The sequence below is a fragment of the Seriola dumerili genome, unplaced genomic scaffold (genome assembly GCF_002260705.1).
Source record: "Seriola dumerili isolate Sdu_G_001 unplaced genomic scaffold, Sdu_1.0 BDQW01000088.1, whole genome shotgun sequence".
Lineage (NCBI taxonomy): Eukaryota > Metazoa > Chordata > Actinopteri > Carangiformes > Carangidae > Seriola > Seriola dumerili.
Genome location: NW_019174343.1, coordinates 1,030,899 through 1,048,342, shown reverse-complemented (window position 1 = coordinate 1,048,342; position 17,444 = coordinate 1,030,899). Strand labels below are relative to the sequence as shown.

The window sequence follows — 17,444 nt, the reverse complement described above, 5'->3', positions numbered from 1 at the left end:
CATTCATGTCTGAGGGCATCGCGTGTGTGTGTGTGCGTGTGTGTGCGCACGTGTGTGTGTTGTGGTGTGAGTGGGGCACGAGTGCACTTGTCTTGATGTGTGTTTGTCTGTTTGCTTGTCTGTTGAGATCTGAGCAGAGGTCAACTGACTGAGTCCATCTGGGTTGTTGTCTGTGAATGTCTTGGCGCACGTCTTAAGGGGATGCAGGGGGGTGTTGAGGTTATCCCATTGTTGTCAGGGCATATGTTTTAATGATATGCAGGGGTCATTTGCATGTCACAGCTCGCGGCGGTGGGTGAGGGAGGTGGAAGGGGGTTATTGATTGTTTGGGGGTGTGGCTGCAGAGAGAAGGGAGCTGAAAATACTGGCTGATATCTGGAGGTCAAGCCTACACACACACACACACACACACACACACACACACACGCACACAGATACATAAAAATGGAAATCTGTGTCTCTCTGTGTCTCATGCCACAGGTCAGGTACTCTGCAAGGGGTTGGGGGGAGGGCTCTTTAAATCCTCCTTCCTCCAACTGACCCTCTCTATCTGCCTCTGTCATGCTCTTTCTGCATTTTCTTCACCAATCAGCCCATCTCAACATTTTGAGTTTATTAATTCAGAAAAGTCTTATTTCATTTCTTTATGTGACTGTAAAAGTTACTAATAAACTTAATTTAAACATCATGCTCCTTCACTCGTTAGTGTTGTTGCACCTGCTTGTGCAGGACAGTTTACACCTGTGTCATCGTCATTATTATACGTCGTCTTTAGTGACCTCACATTAATGTTGTGTGTGATGGAAGGTAGAGGCAGGAAAGATTCACATGTCAACCATTCAACTTCCTAGGCCTGGGCTGATATTCAATAATAACATAATATTGAATATTGTGATATTTCCCGCCATATGCAATATTTTTTTCTTCTTCTTGCAGTTTTCCAGTCTGTCCAGCTGCTGAGTCCAGCCCTCATTTCACTGATTTGTTATTGTACATTTTGCGTGAGCAAGTGACACACAAAGTTTTGAACTGCTGTTTAGTGGCAGCATCACTAATACCTGAAACCTGAAATATAATAATATAGTTATATATTGCAAAAAGCACCTGAAACATAAAGTATAATAGTATTATTATGTATTATTTAACAAAAACAAACAACTGAAAAATATTATATTATAACCCAAAACCTGCCATAATTGAAATTATGGCTATTGAAAGTTGGTTGGGTGAAGATGAAAAATAATGTGCACTGAAAACAAAACCCTCTAACCACTGAGTCTGGTTTAATAACACTGAATGATGGACCTCGGCTGACAGGAGATATTTGTATTTGTATTCACATGAATCAACATTATGCTTGTGCGTAGTAATACGGCTGTTCACTGGTTCACAAAATGTAGTTCCAAAGATTTTGCCTTTTCTTATAGTTGAGAGCCAGACAGGAACTATGGGGATGGGAAGAGGGGGTCACATGAGACCAAGCTCCACTGCTGGATTCAAACTGAGGATATCACTGTTTAAGTGGTTCATGAGGACACAGTGAGGTCCTGATCAACAGCTGGGTTCACTGACTGCACGCAATATATAAGGTCCTGTCCTCACAGAGGAGGGGCGGGTCTGCACTCTGCTCTAGAGCTGGAAAAAACCCAAGTGAGTCTTGGATGAACTGAAGATCTGATCTGATATAGATCTGTTCATCTGACTGTGGGTAAGAAGCTAATTAAAGTTTTCACCATGATGGAGCATCTCATTTACGTACTGTGTTTACTATCCTATTATTATATTTGTTCATGCATTTTGCTGGTTTTTGCTTCCAACCACACACACACACACACAAACACACACACACACACACACACACAGACTGACCGACCTTCCTTACAGCCACATCTCGTCCATGAGAAAACAAAGATAGCCTCCAGCTGAAGTGTGTGTGTGTGTGTGTGTGTCGGGGGGGGGGGGGGTTCTCTGCACTACATGCATGGACAGCTCTGTGTGTGTGTGTATTTGTGTGTGAGAATTTGGTCTCTGCATTCATGCATGATCGGCCCTATCTCTGTGACCTGCATGTGTACTGCATGTGAATGTGTTCATGCGTGGCTGACGTGTGTGTTCAGGCTTTTATGGGTTACGTGTCCATGTGAGGAGACTGTGGAGGAAACACATCAGGTCCTGAGTGAGTCTGAGTCTTTAACACAGGAAACCAAAGACAACACAAAGAACTGCTCTGTGTTCACCATGTAATAAACCACAGAGCAGAATCTCATGTTTGATAAACGACATCTTTTTCAACATCATTATTCCTTTTCTGTTGATGACAAACCAGATAATGATCTTCTGCATCTGGACCCTGTCTCACAGGTAGATCCAAAAACACATTGTACTTCATCATCCTGCTCCTAGTGTAACACTGATGCTGTCCACACACTGTGAGTAACAAAGATTATTTCCTAAAGTTTGAGCTGCTTGAGTCAGTCTGGAAATAATTACTGCCAAGAAAACAGACCAGTTGAAAACAATTCAACAACAGATGAAAAGGTGTAATATAACATGCTACACATTATTCCTCCTCCTCTCTTAACAAAACACCACCTACTTGATGTCAGTAGTAACAGACACTGTCCCTGCTACACTGACACCAACCTTTCAATCCTGGTATCTGAAAGGAAAAACTAAATGGTCCAAAAACATCTGTTCCATCAGACCAAACATTAATTCAATAGGCAGGATACTCAATCAGAAAAGGAAAATGACATAATAACAGTAGAGTACCCAGTTGTGAAGACCACAGCCTTTCAAGGTCTACAAGTTTGAACATAGTTTACAACAACATCAAATTATTATTGAATGGTTTTTAAACTGACAAAGTGTGTCACTACAAACTCCCTCTTTTTAGGAGAAACACAATGATCTGAACAGCTGATAGTTCGAATATAGTTTGTTAAAGTCAAACCAACTCTATAGAAATTTCAGTTGTTAATGTTTGCTTTGCATTTCATATCATGTCATTTTAATTTAATTCAGCTGCTTGATCAGGGGAATTATCTCATCAGATAATGAATTGCAATAAAATGTTTCTGCTGTATCCTGATGACTTAGCTGATACCCAAGTAGAGAGACGGGATCAGGAAGGAAATCATGTTGTTGAACATCTCCAGTCGTCTTTAGGCAGATTTATAAGAAGACGACGTCTCTGTTCGCAGTTCCACCTACAAATGCTCTGATGAAACGGTCGATTGTTTATCCAAAAGGAGGAAACCTGTCACTGAACCAATCAGTGGCCATTATTATTCAAAATGTGTATTTTTGTTTAGCACAACACAACATAACATGACATCATCTGTTCTTGTACTGAAGAGGATTAGGGCCACGTGTGATTTTTTCTTTTGATTTTTTTTTTTTTGTCGAATTTTTCTTTTCATCTTAGAATTCTGAGTGTGAAGTATGTTTAAAGTGTGTGTGCTGTGTTCTGTTTTGGTTGAGGTTAGTTTTACTCTCAGTTTAGTTTGAATCATCCTGGTTGAGCCTGAAAAAAGAAACAAGCCTCTGTGACTTCACACACAAACACACACACACACTGTGTTTCACTTGTATTTGTGTGTGGGACAGTTGTGCATCACTTGTAATGTGTGTGCGTGAGTGTGTTTGACAGCAGTGGAGATGGTGTGTGTGTGTGTGTGTGTGTGTGTGTGTGTGTGTGTGTGTGTGTGTGTGTGTGTGTGTGTGTTTGCGTCTGAGGCTTATTAATAATGCATGAGATGGGAGGGGTGAAGGAGAGGGGGTGGTGACAGATGGAGAATCGGTGTGTGTGTGTGTGTGAGAGAGAGAGAGCGAGAGAGAGAGAGAGAGAGAGTGAACGGTCTGAGAGTAGTGAGCGAACAGAGAGACGGAGAGAGTGAGGAGAGAACAGGCTGAATGACAGAGATGGACACACTGTTGTGTTTTCCAAAATTTATACACTTGTAACGTGTGTTGTGTGTGTGTGTGTGTGTGTCTGAGCTGGATCTGATTGACAGTTGCTCAGTCTTTGTGTTTGCTCTTTGGTTTTCTTGGATGCTGAAGGATCTGATGTTGGAGATACAGAGTCACCCAGCACTGCTGTACACCTGGATGCAAGAGCTGCACTGACTGAGGTACTGATACACATTTATACATGTGTGTGTGTGTTTACACTTGTATTTCCTGTTCAGAATTTAGAGTTGTCATGTTTGAAGCAAAGGAGACACAAGAGTCTCACTCACAGTGAAGATCTCTCAGCTGTGATGGACTGTGTGAATAGAACTGATTCTCAGCCTCCTAGCTGAGATATGTGATTCACAGTGTTCACATGGATCTGTTGTGTTCATGTTACCTCACTCTTAAAGCTCCCTGCTGCTTTCTCTCTTTGTCTTTACATTTATCTTATTTCTCCATTTAAAGTGGATTTGTGTGTTTATGTATTTAGTCATGCCTCGTCCTCACACAGTTCAGTTCAGTTCACTCTGTCCCGTCACTCTGGACATGATGTGATGTGGCTGCTGTCGGCCACACTGAGGAACCAGTTCTCACCACAGTGACTCAGGGCTGCTTACACTTACAGTTAAGTGTCTCACAACAGTTGTTGGAAGTGTCATGCTGGTAGACTCTAGTGAACAACTATTGAACAGTATTGATTGATATTACTTATGGATTTAGATAATTCTAGCTAACCAGTAGCAGGGAAAGTTCTGATACTCACGCACTTGATTAGAAAAGCAGCTAATGTGTGTAGCAGAAATGAGACTGCTGACGAGATAGCTAGCTCTTTTCGACCCAACTGACCACTTCTCAAGCAACTAGAGTCTGGAGTTTACTAAAGCTATGTCCACACTAACATGTTTTAGTTTTAAAACTCATCTCTTCTGCTACGTTTACTCCTAGCGTGACTCCTGGACCCGTTTTAGTTTGAAAACTCTGGGGTTGTGCTTTATTTTGAAAACTCTGGGATTGTATTTTATTTTGAAAACTCTGAGGTTGTGTTGTAGTCTGGACGGACAGAAACTGAGACCTTTGGAATCGATGATGTAGACACCCACGGTCTCTCCTGATTGGCTCTCATCAGCGGGGGCTACCAGTGGTGAATACAACATGATAATGAATCACAGTGTTACTGACCTTGTTGTCTTTGCAGCTGTTGTTCAGTTACATTCTGTATTTTAATGCTACAACTGTCTTTGCTGTTCCTCCTTCAGAGGATTTACTGTAACTAACCAACTGCAGAGAAGGCAATCTACTTCCTGTTTACACTTCCTGTTTACATGCTCAGTGTACCTGAATGGTCATGTGATATGTGTTTTCAGGTGTTGTTTTTGTTTTAAAATGAAAATGCAGTAGTGTTGCCAAAGTCTGAGTCATCTCTCTGTCAGACCATGTAACTGACTGTAGCTTTATTGACAGACTTTGATTCAGACATAAAAATGTTCTCTCTACATGTGGTTGAACACAACCCAGGTAAAACACACCAGCTGTTCTGGAAACATTGTCACATTTCTCTGATTGGTTCATAAGTTCTGTTGGTGGATGACTTATCACTCTCCATAGATCTTTGGTTGATCTGATACTGATCAAATCTCACTATGAACCACAAATTTGAATCTTTCTTCAAAATTCATCTCTCTGCTCTTGTGCCTTGAACGTTATTGATCATATATAATATCACAGGAGATAGAGCGGGTTGTCCACTAATCAGAAGGTTGGTGGTTCAATCCCGGCTCCTCCAGTCCATGTGTTGAAGGCAAGATACTGAACCTAAGAGTGTGTGTGTGTGTGTGTGTGTGTGTGTGTGTGTGTGTGTGTGAGTGTGTGTGTGTGTGTGTGTGGTAGAAGCACTGTATGAGTGTGTGTGAATGGGTGAATGTGGCTTGCAGTGTAAAGTGCTTTGAGTGGTTGATAACACTAGAAAAGCTCTATGATAAGAGCAATCTATTTACATGATATGTTTGTGCCTTGTCAACATAGATTCGACATCTGTTAAAGATTTGTTTAGAATCTAATTAGCCATGAAAAGGCCTGTACTACGAAGCAGGATCTGAGCTTATAGAGGTAACTTCAGGTTTAACTCTGGGTTTTCAGTCCTATGACGGTGGTTCACTTGTTACCGAGGTGAATGGCCATGGTAACTTACGCTGACCTCCTAACCTGTTTTGAAGCATGTTGACATTAAGAAAAAAAAACCTGTCAACAGCCAAACTACTGACCAATCAAATCACTGGAGTCCTCATTCCTGTAGGATCCTGACAGGGACAAAAGAGTTTACGATAAAGTGATAAAGCAGAAGATCTAAAATATAAAAGATCTGTGGAATAGTTTTCCTGTTTGAGTCTTTCCATGTGTCCACTCTGTTTTAAAACAAAGCTTCTGAAAAAATGCACAGAGAGTTGATCACGCTAAATAAATAGCTTATATAATAACTGACAGTGATGATGTTTTTACTCTCTTCTTCATCACTGCAGCTCAGAATAACATGAGGAGACTCTGTGACCACAACTGGAAATAAAAACTAAACTTCTGATGCCTTTGATTAGAACAATTAGCCACACACTGTTAATTATTTCCATGATTATAAATGAACATTTCAGTCAGACTGACTCATCAGACATCAACTACTTCTCCTCTCTGCAGCAGAAACATTCTGACATTAACTGTTTTATCTGCATCACATGTTCATAACAGTTTGTTCATCAGACTGAAGAGTGAAAATACTCAAACGTGATGATAATTCAGGCACTTATTTACAATATATCTTTAGTCTGACTTTAATAGAAATGATATTTAGACATGAAAATAATATTTTTTATTCCAGTCACGTCACGATCATGTTCATACTTCATTCATAGTTCAGACAATGTTGCTTATAATTAACAACTCCACCTCTTTCACATGAACACGTTCGTAGCCAGATAGGTAAACCCAGGGTTAAATGAGCCAGTTGATAACCAGCTTCGTAGTACAGGTTATCACGACGGTCAATGTTAGGTTCAGTTAAGCCAGATACAGTAGTAGTAGTTGTAGTACAGGCCTCTGCTCTCCTTCCTGAAAACAAATCAGATGATCAATGACAGAACAAATGGTCTGGAGAATAACTGTTCGTTCTGTGAAGATCTGATTATCAACAAAGAACATGTCACTTCACTATACTTCATGTTATCAGTGGTTAGCTGTAATAGAACGAGACCCTGTGAGAGCCTTTCTTTGAACTTTGACCTTTTCTGAGGTCAGAGTCACGTCAATAAAGACAGTTTGATTATTGTTTACTGGAAGAGAAGAAACGTTAGGCTGCTGTTCTCTGTAACCACACTGTGTGTAACTATGTGTGTGTGTGTGTGTGTGAGGCCGAACTAGCTCTGGTGACAGGGCTGTCTCAACATGCTGTGTGTGTGTCACATCAAACACACACACACACACACACACACACACACACACACAGACAGACAGTTCTCTGACAGATTTTTATTTTGTGTGTTTGTGGGAGGATTACTGCATTAATACATTTCAAGTGTTTTCCATCGTGTGCAGGTGTGTGTGTGTGTGTGTGTGTATGGGTAAGTGTTTGTTCAGGGATGCGGGTGGACAGTAGTGGGAGTGCCAGAACACTCAATGCACACACACACACACACACACACACACACACACACACACACACACACACACACACACACACACACACACACATTCTGACATACACAAATACATTCCTTCTTTGTTCTGGAGCATCATTGTGAAGAAAAGGTTAATGCAGCCAGAAAACAGAGAGAGAGAGAGAGAGAGAGAGAGAGAGAGAGAGAGAGAGAGGGATAGAGAGAGAGAGAGAGACTAATGGACGACGACGGCCTTTCACTGCAAATATTTGGTCAAGGGTCTCATACTAACCATCCCCTCCCCCGTCCTCTCTCTCTCTCTCTCCTCCCCCATCCTCTCTACCCCCCCCTCCATGGCCAAAGGGAGAAGATCAGAACAAATTGTCACTTTGTGATCTGCCCACGTTACATGGCTCTTTATTTTTTCTAAAAAGAACAGAGCTGGAGGCCACGAGTCAGATCCTGATCATCTCAGCTGCTGCTGGTTCAGTCAGTGTCAGGCAGCAGCCTCATGTATGTCTTCTTTTTTATCCTGCTCCAAGTTGACTGAGGCACAAAATATATTTTTTTTAGCATAAAATAAGATTTATGTTGATTAAAAATGATTGATAAAAATGATTGATTAAAAATCATATATAAAACAATATTAGATTTTACAAACATTTCTTCATCAGTCTGCTCCTCCTCCTCCTCTTCACTGCTGCTCGGACTCTTATATTTTATGTAATCGTAGAGATTTAGCTCTAGATGACTCCTCTTCTGCCATGTCCAGTTAATCTGTTGGCTGTGATTGTGTGTGTGTGTGTGTGTGTGGGTGTGGGCGGGGGGTGTAGTGTAGCCAGAAAGCACTGAATAAGCCCTCATCAGCAGAATATCCAAATAAAAAACATTGCACACAGCAGAAAGTGACTTCCTGTCATGACATATTCTGTGTGAAGCAAGGAACCAGAGGAGCTGAGGCTCCGTCTCTCCTCAGCAGAGCAGGAGGAGCCCTGGATTAAGGGTCTGAGTGGAAACATTCTCACTATGGTAAATACTAATTCCTTTGTGGTCACCATCAAAACAGAGCTCGTTGTGCCGAGATGAGGGGACAAACTGATGACAGGAGGAAACCATGTGACTGTTAGAAATATACTATGTGTGAACTGATGATCAGGATCATGTTTCCTCCAACCTTAGCGACCATATGGGTCATTTGTCCCCCTCTAAGAATACGACCTACAGTGGCAGACATACCACAGCTTCCTCGTCATGGTAACAATAATAAACACACAGTTAAGATTAGGGATTTCATGATACCAGAAATTTAGTAGTTGATACCAATACCAGTGAAATTTCACGATTCTAGATACCTATTTCGATACCACAGTAAAAAAAATAAATTAAAAATTAAAAAAATTAATTCTATGTGTTTTCTCTTTTCCCTTTATTGAAAAATACAAATAGAAAATAAAAAAACTAAGAATATTTGCATGTAGCCTTCAAGAATTTAAAATAAACAATACATTGCTAAAATATAAACAATCAAGTTTTTTATTGCACAGCTTTTCAGCTATAGTGCCCTGAGACAAAAAAATGGAGAAATAATAGATATAATAAAATGAAACAACTAGGGACGGATGAAAAAAGACCAGTGGCATGTAGCCTTCAAGTATTTAAAATAAACAATAATGTGTTAAAATATACAGTCAGTCAACTTTTTATTGCACAGCATTTCAACTGTGGTTACAAATGGGCTATTTTGGGTCTATAATCAATCTCTCATTATCCGCCTCGAAAGCAAAATATTTCCATACGCAACTCGCAACAAGAGAAAGTCTACCAGAGTCTACCACCACCACCAATGCTCCCAGCAGCAGTACTGCTACTTAGCAGCAGTGGCGGCGGCAGTGGTAGCACCAGCGACACGGACAGCAGCAAGGGTCAGCAGGGAAGAAAGTACCAAGCTAGCTGGAAAGCTAAATTTCCGTGGATTACCTAAGAAGCATCAAGAAACAAACTGCTCTGTGAAGTATGTTATGCTGCTGACAAAATGCATGCCCCATTACCGTGTACAGGGCGTGACATGGATTCTTACAAGGCTTTTGTAAAAGATGGGTTTTGCAGTTGGGGTAAAGCAATGGAAACATTTCGAAGCCACGAGAAGTCAAATGTTCATCGAGCTGCTGCTAGCATCACAAGTGCTGCTAATTAGTGCCACGGGCGGAGGCATCTATTAATATTCCTTCGGGCTTATTGTTATTCTTCCGCCAAATTTTGGCGCGTAACTCGTCCCGCAGCTTTGAGAAAACCCCGGTAATATAAACATCAAAACGTGCGTCCTGAAAGAGGTGCTATGACTTTTGGTGTTAAAATTCCAATTTTTCCCAAAGTTATTCCCAAAATACTGGGAATAAATAATGCATTGGAATTTTCTTTAAAAACCCACAACCTCCTGCACATCAGACTTAAAACTCATCTACGCGCCACGATGGGACAGGGAAGACTCAATCACCTTGCGGTATTGAACTGTCACAAAAACATTACAAGGAGCCGACACCTGGATGCCATTGCTGATGACTTCATTACGCGCACAGCTGTCAGAAAAAACACGTTCCTCCTTCGGAAATAGACAGTAGCCATGGTGAGTGAGTGACTCAAATATTTTTCTTTCTTTCTTTAACAGTAGGCTGGAGATTTCATGTGTCAAAAATGTGTTTTGCGTATGATGTAATGTAGTCATAGTTACATTGTTTCCTGTACTGAAAAATACGCACTGTATTGTGAATGTGCTGAGTGTTAATTAATACTGCTTAATGAATATTTGTTAATGTGGTCAATTTGTATGTAAATACTGCGTGATGAATACCAAGTTGTGTATTTTTTTCTTTTGTGTTGTTATCGGTTGTACAGTTATACAAGCAAGCGACGTAGTGTAATGCTGGGGCCAGTGTGCATGTAACGTCAAATACTACTGCCTCCAGACTATAATTTGTAGCAGAGCGGTGTTGTATTTCGTTGCTGTTGGTGACTATTTATGAAGTAAAAGTGATTTTGTGACAATCATCACCTTGTTAGTATTCATTTCACTTGGGCACCCACAGGCAAAAACATATGCCCTGGCCTCCCCCTGATGTGGACTTTGTCGCTCTTTATACTGTCACCTTCACTCCCGCTATAATGACCACGGCCACTAGAGGCCACCTCACAGTGCAGCGTGATAAGCTGCTGCACAGCTGACCTGTGGGCTCGTTCTTTAAATGACGGTGGTCTTTCTCTGGCATTGCGACACTTTACTGCTTTATGCATTTTCCCCATAGGAAAATCTGCTTGTTAACATGCAGTGAAATCCAGTCAGTGAGTGATAAAACGAAGAGGAGGATAGGAGGTTTAGATGAGTGAGAGGTGACTGAGAAGAAGGTCAAGGCACAGACTGCTGATTCCAGGTGCAAATACAGATGTTGTGCCCATGAGCCAGGTACTTAACCTACATTACTGCACAGGCATCCATCTGTGTGTGTGTGTGTGTGTGTGTGTGTGTGTCCTACAAATTATGTTCATATACGGAGTATTTTCAGAAGCAACATCTTTTTTGAATGAAGGTAAGACATACGAAGATCAAGACTGGGACACCAGAGATCGGGTTCACATCCAGAGACCCTTCAGCTCTTTGGTTCAGGTCAGTGAAGGACCAGAATCTTTCCTGAACCTGAACCATAAACCAGTTTAGTAATGATGGAGTCACTACAGTTGGAAAGATATTAGTTGTAAAACAATGTTGTCTGTGAACTTTTAACTGAGTTGCTCAGTATCAACGTGTTTGGTACTTACCAATTATGTGAATTAACATAATTTCATTTCATGATGTTTATAGACACATGATGCGGCTCCAGTCATGTTTCCTACTGAACATATTTGCTGTTGCAGTTTAGTTAGGAGACAGGGTTGGTGAGTGTGTGCGTCCAGCAGTGTGTGTGTTTGGGAGTGTTCTGTCAGTTTCTCCTCCAGTCTTCTCAATATTTTAGCCATTTTTTCTTTTCTCTTTTTTTGGTGAATGTTCTGTGTTCTGTGAACACACAGCACTCGAAACTCTCCAACAGGAAACACAGAGAGTGAAAGAGCTGAGTTGTATGAGGAACACAAACACACAATTGTAACTAAAAAAGAAATACAGTGAGTTTTAACTTGAATGAACTTTTTTGGCTTTTTGAATGGATCCTTTTATGTTGAAGGTTGTAATTGTTTTGTTTGACTACAAGAACAAGTTGGGGCTGGCATGTAGGAGCCAGAGTTTTCATGTCAAGGTATTCTGTAGATGTTATGTTGCCATAAGATATTTAATTTGTTATTAAAATTATTTGTAATTGCGTTTAGCCAACAGTGTATGGAGTCTTACCCACAGTCCACGCCCTTCTTCCCATGATTCACCTCTACCACTCCTGATCTTGAAGGTCGGTAGAGTTTTTTGACTGCATGTTATTGTCAGTTTCTACAGTCCATCTGAGGACATAAGCTAAAGCACCTTTATTGTTTATTTTCTAGCTGTTGTGATGGAACAGATTTTGTTTTCAAAATAAATATTGTTTATCTTTACTATCGGATCCCTTCATTTCTTTGGTTGGAGCGACAACCGCACGCATCAGACCTGGAGCCTCAAGGCAGGCTTGGATCGCAGGATTGCTTTTACAAATACATTTAGTACATTTAAAACCACTGGCCTTCCTCCCAGACCAGAGTATTCCTCTCCATGTGTTTGACCAAGAATAAATCACCTCACTCATGATGAGCAGACATAAATACAGTTCACCTGTAGAAACAGCAGCAGTGGCACCAAAAGCATATAGACTAAAGTCAACACACAACATCCTGCAAAGTCTCTTTATTAAGCTGCTTGTCATGGATTTAGATATCTGTGAATATGTTTGACTACATTACTCAGATCCATTATTTAAGGTACTGAGGGACCTCGTTTCCTCTGGATGAATAAATACATTTATATTCATGAATTATTGAGAAAATTCTTTGTAAAGAAACGTGTTTTTCATGTGAGTGATCAAAGGCAGCATCATGAAGATAATCTCAGCTTTCCGCTCAGGACGTGATAGGTGTGCATCAGGTCACTCCAGCTGAATGGACTCACACACACACACACACACACACGCACACATAGGCACAGACAGGTGATCTCAGAGACTGGAGCTCAGTGACTGTAAGGAGCTTGAAGATCACCACAGTAAATGATGACACAAAGTAAATGAGCTGTGTGTACATGTGTGTACGTGTGTGTGATGGCTGCCCTCAGTTAGACTCGTCCTCATGTATTTTTCCATTTGGTGACTCCAGTGATTGGTCAGGACTCGGGGCTCAGCTTGACACAGGCCTCTGCTTCACTCACTCATGAAATGTTCCTTTAATTTGTGAGCGAAGCTGCTGCAGGAGCAGTTTAACCCTCTCTGAGTCTGAATTCACCAACACATGACACATGGGTGAGGACGGTACATGATTATTTCACTATGCTTTCATTGTCTTCTCATCTTTGTTGTGTTACAGATTAGTTACAGTGTGTACCCATGACTTTTTGAGACACATGTAAATTAAGGCCACGTTTTTGGCTTGAAAACCATGTCAGTGGAAGTTATACAAGTGTGTCCCAAACAGTACATAAACATAAGCAAAATATGTCTTATACAATAATTTATTTATACAATAATACTGCATTATGACACTGTAATTCTAGGTTTGTGCTGTTGTTAAATTGAGCCTATAGCTGGAACATAATGCTGATGGTGTCCTGGACTGTGCACAAACTCAGCTCTCATAAACAAAAAATAAAATATTCATTAAAGCAAAATTAAAATCTGAAACCAAAACAGGACATTTTCACCTGCCAACATTGTTAAAACAGTAAAAGTAATAGATTGTAAAAAGTTGATTTTCAGCATGAAATGCAATGAAAACAAGACAAATCACATGATTCCAAACCTCCAAGGCTGGAAAATGAAGCTAACACTGAAGAACCAAAAGCTGCAGTCCTTTAATGACCACCAGAGTCTGGCTCCAACAGTGAGTCAGTCCCCACAGACTCCCATGTTAAATGTACAACTTTACAGCAGAAACAAACATGTTTACAGTCTGGCACAAAAACTGTTTTGGTCTCTAGAGCTAATTTCCTCCTTCATGACAATTGTTTATATATCTCACCTGTTTACATTTTATTAAGGCTTAAAGTTATGTAGAATTGAGGGCGTGGCCTCTTTGAGTGACAGGTGGGGGAGCATATTCTTACCACAAACCGGCATTAACAGAAATCTCTGCTCCACACATGCCCCACCTCTTTGAACATTTTTGGATTAGCTGGGAGTTATGGGTGGAGTCAGACACTGCCAAGATGACGACGGTGGAGCAGCTGTCATCCACACTAAGTGGCCAAAATTTAAAAACATCTGTTTTTGCTTTCACACCCAGAGACAGATGTTTTCACACCTTCTCTAGTTTTAATGAATGTGGACAGCAGCTGGAGGTGTTGGTTATATGTGTCACTCATGATGCAGTTAAGGATCCATTTGGACCAAGTCTCAGCCTCTGTTGTGGCTTGTTTAGGAGGTTTGAGAAAACCACCGTCTTTTCACTGTATTTTTCAATGATAATTACATATGTAGTTTTGTATTTAATACTCAGTGCAACAACCACACTGTCTCATCTAAGAGAAGGTGGTATGTGTGTGTGTGTGTGTGTGTGTGTGTGTGTGTTTGTGTGTGGTGTATTTGGTACCTGATAGCTATCTCTAAAGTGTTAATTGGGTTTTTCAGCAGCACCGAGCAACCAGCCAGTGCTCTTACAAACACACACACACACACACACACACACACACACACACACACACACACACACACACTTCACACTTCACACCTTTTAGTAGTGAGTGAGTGCAGTGATCACTACACACACATTTTCACACTGACATGTCCATAGGGGAGGGGGGTGGGCTTTCCTCACCATATTCACTTGTACATACACCTACACAAACAGACACACACACACACACACACACACACACACACACACACACACACACACACACACACACACACACACACACACACAGACTCACAGTGAATGGTTGTGTCAGAAAGAAGCCAGATGAGGAGTTGAGAGGAACAAAGAGGACACGTGGTTCTGATGTTCTGTGTTTTACCAGCAGATTATGAACCAGACGTCATTTATCTGTTATCTGTTCAGAGAAAATATATGAGACTGACCTCAGACCAGCTGTGTTTCCTATAGAAGAGGCAGATGTAATATAATCCTCCATAATGAATGAGAAGAGAGGGAGGAGGACAGGGAGGTTTCACTGTGTGTGTGTGTGTGTGAGTGTGTGTGTGTGTGTGTCCATCATCTATATGGACACACACACACACACACACACACTCACACACACACACACACACACACACACACACACACACACACACACAGTTGATATTGGACTTAATGTCATTTTACAGACTATGTGAAAGAGATGTGAGGAGAGAAAGACAATTAAATTTAGTGGTTGTATAAGTATAGGAGAGACATTGGAAAGGACAGGTCTGTGTGTGTGTGTGTGTGTGTGTGAGAGAGAGAGAGAGAGAGGCTGTAGAAAAGAACAGAATGACTTAAATCACAGTGGCAACCTCAAGGCAGATGGGACCATGATGGCAAATTAGGCCTGGTAGTCATGCTTACAGAATAACATACACACACAAACACACACACACACACACACACACACAAACCCAGGCCTTGATGAAAGGTTTCATAATGCATTGCATTGTGGGTACTTCCCTGTCTAACTATCAAAAGCAACACTGCATAAACCAAAAAAAATACTCATGAATGAGAAACAGCTGGAAACATCTGGAAACATGAGAAAGGGCTCAGAGGGAAGACGTGACTGAGGTTTTATTTACAGTGCAGATATGAAAGGTGTGTCCTGCACACAGCGTCTTCATCACATTTTAATGAAAGCCCTACACATAACCTCAGCAGTCCTCTGAGGAATCACACACATGAATGTATGTATGTGTGTGCCTCAGGAGTGTGTCAGATGAAGTGTTTGAGTTGTCTTGTTTTTCTGAAATCACCATCCGTAGTATCAGCCTAAGTGTTTACATTTCAGTTTGTGCACGGATTAAAAAAGGTGTTAGTCTGCAACCTTTACAGATGCTGTTTACAGTCTTAATGCTAAGCTAACCAAACCGGCTGCAGGCTACAGCTTTCTGTTTAACTTACACATGTGTGAGTGTTTTCAGTCTTCTCATGTAAATGTCACCAACAAAGTGAGTCAGTGTGTTGTCAAAGTGTCTCTTTGCTGTGTCCTCTGATGCTGAAGGATTCTGAAAGTCTTCAGTTATCATGTGTGTCTGTATGGACGTCAGAAAATTTGATCTGGACAAAGGGAAGGAGTGGGCGTGGCTAAAGTGGGATAAAGAGGCATTGATAAGGCTGTTTCTGATTGGCTGAAATGAGACACCTGTAGTTGTGATCCCATCCAATTCAAATTCTTACCGATGCAGTGGAACACAGTCCCAATGTAGAGCAGCTGCACAGAGTTTATAAAATATATATTTATAAAATAATGTTGATGTTTTGTTGTTAATTGCTTTGTTGATACTGCCTTGTGCTGTGTGCTTTCAGTCCTGTATCTGACTACAGTCATGTCAATAAAGCTTCTTCGAATTTGAATTTGAATTTATAGCTGATGCCAATTTTCAGCTCTTGTCTCTAGCTGGGTTTCACAGTGCAGTTAAAATATTCAGCTACAATATACAGAACAAAATACTATATTAACATGCACTGATTGTGATGTAAAAAAGAGACAACAACAGCTTGTTAGGTTGCTTATCTGGAGTTGCTTACCTGAAATGACTTATAGTGACAAGTCTTTTCTCTGTGAACTTCTCTGATCTCAGTCAAAGGCTTCCATCAGGAATATGTTGTGCTGCTGTTTAAAAACTAAAGGACCTGTTTACACCAGTGTCTGTCCCTGACAACACCATGCTACAGTCATGTTTATTCATTCACGCTCTCAATAAGTCACTTGGGAGCTGACATCGCACCCGCACACTCGCCTCTTTGATTATGAGGCTATTTTCTCTTTTAATTCACTAGTATTTAAAGTAGAAACAAAGAAGCTTCAGTTTCTATCTGCACAGAGATGAAGACAGAGAGAGAGATCTAGGTGACCACCACAGGGTGTTATTGTTGGGTGCACCTTGTTCCCTCAGTCAGGTCACACGTGCACACACACACACACACACACACACACACACACACACACACACACTCACAGCTCGTGGCCACACTTTGAAATGATGTCTTCTGGATTATATATACAGTGCATTCAAACACACACATGCACACACACACACACACACACGCATACGCACATGCACATGCCCACACACGTGCACATGCACATGCACATGCACACACAATGAGATAAAACACAGTGATTGTGTGTTTGTTCCGTCCCTTTCAGGTCTGTATGTCTTTCCTCACACACCCACACACAGACACACACTCCTCAGATATAAGGCTTTGATAATGGCGAGCACACTTCCAGCCTCACACTCCTGCTGAGGTGGGGAGGTTGGTCTCCCCCTTCGCCCACCATCCTGAATCATATCTCCGTCCTCCTTCCTCCCCCCAACCTCCATCCCTCCTTCCCCTTGTGGGTCTGTTGCTAAGGAGCCCTGGTGACTGGGGAGTTTTCTCATTGAGCAAGGACCAATAGAGGTGGAGGAGAGGCGAAAAAAAAGGAGGGATGGAGGAAAGGGGGAGTTGGGCTGGGGGTATGTGGGTGGATGGGGGTTGGGGGTGCTTTAGATA

At 41.3% G+C, this 17,444-nt stretch overlaps 1 protein-coding gene across 8 annotated transcripts in view; it reads left to right on the top strand.

The window, feature by feature from the left end:
• Window positions 1-3,908: 3,908 nt before the first annotated feature.
• nfasc (neurofascin) overlaps window positions 3,909-17,444 on the top strand; it is a 96,324-nt gene continuing 82,788 nt past the window's right edge. For all 8 annotated transcript variants that reach the window (XM_022745576.1, XM_022745577.1, XM_022745581.1 and 5 more), the window contains exon 1: window positions 3,909-4,133. The gene's annotated coding sequence lies outside the window, so the exon portion shown is untranslated. The remainder of the gene's footprint in view (window positions 4,134-17,444) is intronic.